General features: G+C 45.2%; 1 non-coding gene across 1 annotated transcript; it reads right to left on the bottom strand.

Annotated features, from left to right (window-relative positions):
* Window positions 1–1,209: 1,209 nt before the first annotated feature.
* Trnas-cga (transfer RNA serine (anticodon CGA)) lies at window positions 1,210–1,284 on the bottom strand. The gene has a single exon. It is a non-coding gene; the product is annotated as a tRNA-Ser (tRNA).
* Between the last annotated feature and the right edge of the window lie 9,045 nt (window positions 1,285–10,329).

Raw genomic sequence — 10,329 nt, 5'->3', positions numbered from 1 at the left:
CCGTAGCGGTCGCCTACAACCACTCGACCACCAGAGGCAGGATTCGAACCTGCGACCGTAGCGGTCGCGCGGTTCCAGACTGAAGCGCCTACAACCGCTCGGCCGCACCAAATTTGTATATGATATGGTGATGAATAGAACTCATCCTCGAATAATGGCTCGTGGCTCCATCTCTCATGTCAGATTCTTTAATGTGTTCCTCTGCCATTTTTTTTTTTTCGCGTCTAAAAATCATAGTCCGAAGCCGGGGACTGTGGTACAATTTCAGTTAGTGAGTTGAGGAAAGTGTACTTCGACGATTTGGCGAAGCGTTATTGTAAGATTACCTTGTTAGTAATAAATCCTTGTAATAGTTACTATCCGTTCTTCCGAGGAGAAGCAGTTCTTGACAGACACGAATGTGTCCTAAGCACCATATCAGTTCAGGTGAAAGCTGGAATGCTCCCGTTAACAAGGCAGTAGCTGCTTGTTCCACAGTGCTTATAGTGCTTGCCTCCATTGACCCCGACGTCGATGGGGAAGGGACATTAAACTCTTATCGTCCTTCCCTCTTTTAGTGAGAGCATTTCTGTACAGTCGATAGCGATCAGTAAGCAGGGTGGAGACTCCGTGGCATCTTCGGCACGGTGTTTAAACCTTGCTCTTCTCTCAGGTGTTATTGATATTTATTTTGAAGTTTGTAGGACACTCACAAGCGGCAGTCAATATTTTTTTTGAAGGGTTTCGCTAAATTTAATAAGAATATTGTCAGAAACTGAGGAATGTACAGCTCAAAGTAGTTAGCTCGTTATACTACCGACGTCATAGAATAATCTCTGATGCCGGCAATATAGTCAGAATACTTTCAACTGCAATTTACATTTTCTGATCATGCTCTTGTTAAATCGAACGAAACCATATTTATTGCAACTTTTGGCTTTACTACAAACTGAAACTCAATAGCCGTTGTTACCACTGCAGGTAATGCCTGCTCTAACTAGATATTTATTATACTGAGTAGTTATAACTAAAACGCATCTACTCACAGAGTTCCAGTATAGGATTTAACTGTCATATGGCTGCGAAACTTGGTAGATATTATAAAGCGTTAATGTGAAACCAAATTGTGCTGGGAAAAAATAGTTCCAGTTGTGGCCACCAGGTGGAAATCGGGCGCTGTGAATGCAAGAAAGATGTATAGAAATGAAACTTCCTGGCAGATTAAAACTGTGTCCCCGACCGAGACTCGAACTCGGGACCTTTGCCTTTCGCGGGCAAGTGCTCTACCAACTGAGCTACCGAAGCACGACTCACGCCCGGTACTCACAGCTTTACTTCTGCCAGTACCTCGTCTCCTACCTTCCAAACTTTACAGAAGCTCTCCTGCGAACCTTGCAGAACTAGTTTCTGTAAGGTTTGGAAGGTAGGAGACGAGGTACTGGCAGAAGTAAAGCTGTGAGTACCGGGCGTGAGTCGTGCTTCGGTAGCTCAGTGGGTAGAGCACTTGCCCGCGAAAGGCAAAGTTCCCGAGTTCGAGTCTCGGTCGGGCACACAGTTTTAATCTGCCAGGAAGTTTCATATCAGCGCACACTCCGCTGCAGAGTGAAAATCTCATTCTGGAAACGTATAGAAATGTTTCCATGTAATGGATTAGGTACGGGACGAGGGCAGAAAAGACCAAAGAAGCGCGGAAGGCATAATGTTGATTTTATTATTAACCGTTCCTTACACTTGTTCAGTATGAGGCCCGGAGATGTCGACCGGATGCTGCGCCCGTGAAACGAAGTGATAGACAGTTTCTCGCAGCAGTTCCACTGTAATCTGAGTAATGAGTCCCTGTGTACCGGCTTTCAGATCAGGTGGACACCGAACGTGTCGCTGGTAAAAGCGTTCTTTTAGATATCCCCAGAGCCAAAAGTCACATGGATTCAGATCAGGTGATCTCGCAGACCATGTATTCTGAGAACCTCTGGATATAAAACGTTCGTGGAATATTGCATTAAGCAGGTCTTCCACTAAGACAATAACATGAGATGTTGCCTCATCTTGCAGGGAAACAGCGGTTTCCACACAGTTGCACCTTTCCAAAGCGTCAGTCACATGCTGCACAAGGGCATCTCGATAACATGCAGACATCACGGCACACCTGACAGGCCTCTGGGTGTATTCTACTTAAAGAAAAACGGATCGAGTGTAAAAGTGCTTGTGAATCCACACCATACAGTCACATACAATAAATGCAATGGCTCTGCGTGTACAAGACGGTTTTTAGCAGTACCCCAGATTCGGAAATTTTGTTTATGCACTGCACCCTGTGATGTAAAATATACCTCGTCACTCCATCACGTAACCAACTTTGATCCGTGCCAGAAACCGAAGAGCAAATTCAGAACGTTGTGGGGATTACGTTGTTTCAGTTGCTGCACCTCCTGGGTCTTGTTCGGGTGTCAGCGCAATATACGAGATCGCAAAACTTCCCGAGCTGTTGACCATGGGATGGACAGTTCTCGTAACACTGAACGAGCACTTGCACTACCCGGGGCACGTGCTGCATGGTCACTTACAGCAACAGCAACCACGTCAATAACTACCACCGGGATAGGATGCCTTCCTCTTCCAAGTGCCACACCAAGCTCAACCGTGTCTTGAATTCGTTGTTATCTTCTTTAAACCATTGAATAACATCAGGCGTCTCCTAAGATCTTTCAGTCGCCTTTACTCTCTCAATGCAGCACTGTAATTACTGCCGTCCACAAGAAAGGGTTTCAGTAACAGCGCACGGCCTCTTTTCCCGATAGCCGTACTGCTCACTCGCATTTGGCTTGTCAAATGACAGCGTGGACGTCATAGCGTCACACAAACAGTGTACAACGCCAGATTTGCATCTAGTAGCCAAAACTGGATCTATTTTTTTTTCAGCGTAAATCGATTCCGTATTAACGTTTTAGCATATCTACCAAGTTTCTTTTCCACGATAATTACAGCTCACAATCGACTTCCGTGCGTAGCTGCACTTCAATGACAAGCACCCAGTATTATTTATGTAACATTACATTTTCGAAGCAATAATTAGAGCTTCGTGACTATCGTCGTAATGTTGGTAAGAAAATCTAGGTGTTCTCCTTTTGGTCGGTACACGACTGGCAACAATGCGATTCTTGACGTGACATTAATAGCGGAAATTTACATACGATGTGGGAATCAACAAAATCCGACCCTGAGGAATGTGCAATCTCTCATGCCAAATTCCTGATGCGTTCTTCTGCCATTCCTTTGAAACAAGAGTTTGTGTCGAAAATCGTTAAGCCCGAAGACGCAGTTTCTTGTACAAATAATGATGCACAACACAATTTTGATGATGATTAGGCAAGCTTTATTGTACGATGTGTCCGTTAGTAACAAATTCTTTAATCGTTACGATGTCTTCTTCGGGGAAAAGTTCTTAACATCTACGAAACTATCCGAAGCACCAGATCGGTTCAGGTTAACGCTGTTCTAGAATAGTTCTAGAACTCAACTCCAATGAACTCGACTTCGATGGGAAGTGAAACTTTCCTCCTTGCCTCCTCTAGTACGAGCGTTCCTACGGAATCATAGTGATCTGTAAGTAGGATGGGGGCCCCGAGCCAGCACGACGTTAAACCCCTGACCTTCTCTCAGGCGTTTTTGATGTTAGTTATTATAAGGAGCGACCAAAAATTACCGGTCGAGGACGTTGGTGTAGCTTATTTGCAACGTAGCGTGACTCGGATTCGGGTCTATAACCACCAACTTGTAGGGGAGGGACTGGCATCCCAGATACCAGACACAACTAGGAAAACCGAGCGAGGTGGCGCAGTGGTAAGACAAATGGTTCAAATGGCTCTGAGCACTATGGGACTCAACTGCTGTGGTCATAAGTCCCCTAGAACGTAGAACTACTTAAACCTAACTAACCTAAGGACAGCACACAACACCCAGCCATCACGAGGCAGATAAAATCCCTGACCCCGCCGGGAATCGAACCCGGGAACCCGGGCGTGAGTGGTAAGACACTGGACTCGCATTCGGGAGGACGACGGTTCAATCCCGCGTCCGGCCATCCTGATTTAGGTTTTCCGTGATTTCCCTAAATCACTCCAGGCAAATGCCCGGATGGTTCCTCTGAAAGGGCACGGCCGACTTCCTTCCCCATCCTTCCGTAATCCGATGAGACCGATGACCACGCTGTCTGGTCTCCTTCCCCAAAACCAACCAACCAACAACTAGGAAACTCAAGTGGGAGGTCAACCATCCCCCCCCCCATAGTCCCGATTCCCCCTCATGTGAAAATCATACATTCGGTCCACTCGGATTCCCCCCTCATGTGAAAATCATACATTCGGTCCACCCGGATTCGGGTCTATAACCACCAACTTGTAGGGGAGGGACTGGCATCCCAGATACCAGACACAACTAGGAAACTCAAGTGGGAGGTCAACCATCCCCCCCACCCCCCATAGTCCCGATTCCCCCTCATGTGAAAATCATACATTCGGTCCCCTAAAAAATGCTTTGGGATGCCAGACTACTAGGAGACTCAAGTGGGAGACATTCGAGCACCCCTCCCCCCCCTATATTCTCGGTCTCTCCTCACGTGAAAATCACGCCTTCAGTCCCTCAAAAAATGCCTTGATTGTTCGACGACTCTTGTCGGACGAGGATGTGTGGCAGGCAGTTACGGACTTCTTTACTCAGCAAAAAAAAAAAATGGTTCAAATGGCTCTGAGCACTATGCGACTTAACAGCTATGGTCATCAGTCCCCTAGAACTTAGAACTACTTAAACCTAACTAACCTAAGGACATCACACAACACCCAGCCATCACGAGGCAGAGAGAATCCCTGACCCCGCCGGGAATCGAACCCGGGAACCCGGGCGTGGGAAGCGAGAACGCCACCACACGACCACGAGCTGCGGGCTTTACTCAGCAGGATATTGTTTTTACTAGACGGTGCAGCGGTGAGATGATTGCCTCAGTGCTCACGGAGATTTTGCCTGCTTGCAATACTGATTCGGACTCTACGGCCTTCGAGCTGAAACTTTCTGATCGCCTCTTATAAGGCTGTAGGGAAGCCACAAGTCGCATTCAACATTTCTTTTATTGACTAGTTTCAATTTAGGAGGAACACCGCCAGAAAGTGTTGAATTTACAGTTGAGAGTAGTTGATTGATTCATTGTGACTTGTGACTATTCTATAAACCTGACAGTCGCTGCTTCCCCCGCAGGCAATGCTTTTCTTACTAAATATTGATTGTACCGCAACCAGCGAGGATGTGGCGTTGATCGCAGCTTCCGAGGACAGAGCACTGGTGTTGTGCCACGGAAACTGTCAGATGCCGCCTCAGCCGGCAGTCCAGCACGCTCCCAGCGAGTCAACGCGACCGCTCTTGTGGACGCATTATTGATAACGATTTGGCTTCTCTCTGGCGAGGGGTATTCATGGATTCACTGTGCATTTCGGCTGTAGACTCTGGCTGCGATCTGGACGTGATCATTGACTTCTACTGCAAGTCCGATCAGTATTTCTTAAGCGACTGTCATAGTCGGCATTGTGCATTAAGAATTTCTCCATTAAGTTGTAACTACTGAAATAAAAAAAGAAACCCTAGTTCACAACTACTTCTCTCTCTTTCTCTCTCTCTCTCTCTCTCTCTCTCTCTCTCTCCGACTCCCTCCCGATCTCCCACTTCTTCTGTCCTGCATATACTTTACACATCTGACACATTCACGGTAGCATGAACAGTGACGGCGTACCCCGCTTACCAGGACTTCGGCATAATAACGCGATGGACGACCTTAGATTGACACTATATCTTAAATTTCGCATGAACAGACTCAGTTCCTCTGCCAGTGAAATCCGGTAGTGGACAGATAGAAGCTGCATGTCGCTTCGTATCTTTCTCTTTTGTTCCGGTTATTCGCTACATTCTGTAATATTAAATATTATTACGCAAAAACCATGTCAGATACTGTGCCGTGTGTAGGAACCAAACACGTTACTCCTCTCCTAAGGAAAACGAATATTATCATCGCATTATCTCTGATTTTTATTATCTCTGTTGTTAATTGTAATGTTAATGACTCCGATTTTTTTCTTGCGAAGGGGAACTTATAATTGTGAATATTAGGTATTCCAACTCGATAGTAAGAGTAGTAAGAGTGAAAGTTCTATTCAAGGAAGAAATAAACGATTGCACATCTCTGACAAATAATTAGGTGAGACTCGAATCTCAACATTAGTCTTTCTAGTCATTCTGATTACTACAGAAAGTTTCAGCTACACTACTTCGACGTGGTGTTGGCGAGGCGCTGTGGAGATTGGCGAAAGAACCTGCATATAAACGCGGTGACTTTCAGGGGACTCAAAAGCATGCAACAAGAAATGTGCCATAACTCTTTACCAACATATTACCACACGACAAAACACTCACAAGACGAGTTCAGTTTCAACGGACATTTCAATGCACCATTTGAAAATCAAGACTAATCGTATCTATAAAACCATAAAATACAATAAAAATAACAGTATACTTCGTTTCAAAACAAACTTTTCCAATTGTGACTTTGTCTCTGGCAGTTACCAATTTCAGTAATTCAAATTTCACCTTTGGAAGATCGTGGCAGAATATTTTCGCCTCCCTCCAGTGTATGCACCTATACTCATCCTTATGGAACGGATGCACTAACTGTACAGTTCATCTTCAAATACAGGTATATTAAGTATAAGCCTTATGACGTAAATATAATCTTCTGAAATGTATTCTCCTCAGGTGCACCCTAATGACTCTGTACGACTGCGACAATTTCGCAAATCCTATACAGAGTAGCACGAAAGTTGATCCAATTGTTATGGAATAGCTCAACAATAACTATAAACAATGACCGTTAAGGTCTCACGTGAGGAAAATGTGGAACAGGCTGGTCGAGGTGTCTCATCCACGTCGGCCGGACGCGGAACTTGACATTCGTCCAGTTGTGTCAGAGTTCAAATAGTTATACCTTCTTCTTTTGCGGTATTTTTTATTTTTTTCCCCTATAGTGTTCCTACCACAATATTAACGTGCGTTATTGGGGCAAGATCGCTATTGCCGTATGGTCTCGTATTTCTACACCTACTCTGAATCGGATACCTTAGAACTGGCTCCTTGCGAATGCAGACGTTTAATGTTCATGGTGCTCATGAGAAGTTATCATTTGTTATGAGCACTGATGAGTCTCAGTGTTTCCATGAATGATGTATCAATCAGCATATGGGGTGACGCCGGTATCATATGCGCACTGTCTATAACGTATATGTACACAGTGCACATGTTATCCCGACGCTATAACCAAATGGTACTCGTCCAGATCTGATCCTTAATCAACGATGTTATTGTTCTGGATACTGAGTACTGTTCACCAATGAGAAGTTATAAACTTTCAAGAAGACATACGAAAGAATAAGGTATGCCAAACAAAACGAGATATTGCAGTAGTTAACATACTGCTGTATACGACCAAAAGATTGTTGAAACTCAGCGTGGGCCTTCCTCAAGCAGTAAATTAATTAATTTGTGTACATGATGCTGTCAAATGACGCCCAGATAGGCACATGCTTTAGCTCGCTGCTTCCGCGAGTCAGGGAGGAGCACCGGCCGCGGCACCAATCCACCCTGCGGATTAATGACGAGTGTCGGTGTGCCGGCCAGCATGAATGTGGTAGGTGAATATGGGGCTGATACAAACGTTCCGTCTCAATTGCACGGTTCGCAAACATACGGAGAACTTTAATTCAGTTTTACACTTTATACCACCTGACGCAGACAGTAGAAGTACATAAATTCCGTTCTGGTGGGAGGAAAGGGGTGACCATAAGAATAGCATCCGACCGTCCTCTACCATTAACATTGGCAAATCTAATAATTAACATGGCGATCCCGTGATCATACGGGACAAAAGCCAGGAAAAATAAGAAAAATGCTGTCGAGTACGAAAGTGTGTTTGTGTGCGTCAGTTGCAAGGAATGGAAAGGAATGTCTTCAGAAGAATGGTTGCTCAAACCATAATGCCTAGAGGAGACCTGGTGTCTTCAGGTCCATAACGGAAGCCTTCCACTCTCTTTTCCAACAATCTCTAGCACGCTTTCTAGTGAGGTATACCTCTTTGAGATTTTCCAACTTGTCTTTTCAATCCTCTAATCCAAACCTTTGTGATATATGTGGTGGGAGACTTCTATTTCCTTGTACAGTCCCCTAAATGTTGTCCTCAGCTGCCAAGCGCTGATGTCAACACGTACTGATCCATAAATAAAGAGCTCTCGGAAATCTTTTAAAGACGAAAATACGTTTTACCTGCTTGATGAGATGTTTTCTTATAAGCTTTCAAAACACAAATTTCATGATACACAGATAGGCACTGCAAATTAAGATCTTAGAATTTCTTGCACGAAAATTTCTTACGAGCTTCCAAAAAGGCAAATGCTATAACACACTGATACACAAACGCCATCCACAGGCTGAAATCTTTTAAATCATCCAATGAAATAGAATCAGTGTCCTGCGCCCAGACAGACTCTCTCATACACGTGAAGGACCGGTTAGACTGCAATCCAACACAACTACCAACTACCAATTTCCCTGCGTGGCCACAGGCTCCACATACCGTCCACTCAATAACGAATCACAAAATCACAGTAAGGCCTCCTGCTACAAGTAAACTCCTTACACTACAATATTAAAAGAACTGAGGAATTAAAACTGACTCTCCTCGGTTTTAAAATATTTATCCAAAGCAAGATAAATTCTTCTTCTAACAAATACGGAAGGATCCCCCAGATTAACTATTATTACTTAGGATGACCGTAACGGCACAAGAGTTTAAAATACAAATGCGATGTAATATCATTTCCGACAACGCAACTGTCAACAGCAAAACAACCCGGATTTGCGTGATCACCATTCTACACCTCTCAATGGTAAACTTGCAATGTCAGCCATACTGGAGAATGTCAGTCATATTAGAAAATCTGCTACGTACGAGTACTAGTTTACTTCTCGGATCCCTGCCCCAGTGGGACCAACAAGCAAAATGGTTCAAATGGCTCTGAGCACTATGGGACTTAACTTCTAAGGTCATCAGTCCCCTAGAACTTAGAACTACTTAAACCTAACTAACCTAAGGACATCACACACATCCATGCCCGAGGCAGGATTCGAACCTGGGACCGTAGCGGTCGCGCGGTTCCAGATTGCAACAAGCAAAAACTATTATATTTTAAGCAAACACAGCTGCAGTTTGTACACTGCTTTAAATGACATTAGTGTGTGACTTGAATTACGCCACACCACGCACAGTGTCAACATAACTCATACAATTATCAGGTACAAATTAGCCACTGGAAACCAGGATGGTGAAGAATAACCGTCTTACACTTGTAGACCAAATTCACCACTACTCACCTGACCAGTAAAAGGTAAGTGTTCACCAGGTGAAATAAATCCCTCTGCGTTCACAACTTTTACGGCGGATTTACAACATTTCGCAACCTGCAGCAGCATCAGAGTGGACTTCAACACACAGCCGTTGGTTCGCGTCCAAGGAACAGTAATCACTTCTCCGAAATGTCCACATCCGAAACAATATGTTCGCCTACTTGCAGAAGCGAACCCTCGCGATGTCTTCCTGCCTTCTTCAGGGACCCGGAATCAATTGCCTTCAAGCAGCCAACAAACACCGCACTCCTCACTTGGCCGCAAACAACTTCGGTCTCTCTCTCTGCAGTCGCAACAAAACTCGCTTATACTCACTTTCCGCCACGGAGACAACTACACTTATGCGTACGCACGTGGCCATGCAAGTACTGAGCTCTGCAGCTCACTCCCTTGTCTGCAGTGCCTGAGAGTATGTGCGAACACCGGTTGACCTAGCGAGACTCACTGTCTGTCTCGACTGTGGCGCAACCATCATGTCACTCACCGATCAAAGATAACAAAAGAGGGATCGATATGAACCACTACGCCACGGCTCAATATGCACGCCGCTTCTGGCATGCAGGGAGGCCTACCGAACCCGGACCGAACCCTCTTGGCAGATTAACAACGAGGACCGATGAGATGGCCAGCCCTGGTGTGGTTTTTAGGCGGTCTCTCACATCCTACTAAATGAACACGGCCTGGTACTCATGTTCCACCGCAGTCACATGATTCATAAACATTCAGAAAACATTCACATATTTTCGCATGGGATACTACTAACGCACATAATTGGGGGCACACGAGCCAAGGGCACACAAATGGTGCTGGGGGGGGGGGGGGGGGGGGGGGGGAAGCAGCAGAGGGTTGGTACGGGAA

Source organism: Schistocerca nitens, chromosome 2 (genome assembly GCF_023898315.1).
Source record: "Schistocerca nitens isolate TAMUIC-IGC-003100 chromosome 2, iqSchNite1.1, whole genome shotgun sequence".
NCBI lineage: Eukaryota > Metazoa > Arthropoda > Insecta > Orthoptera > Acrididae > Schistocerca > Schistocerca nitens.
This window is presented reverse-complemented; position numbering and strand designations above follow the sequence as displayed.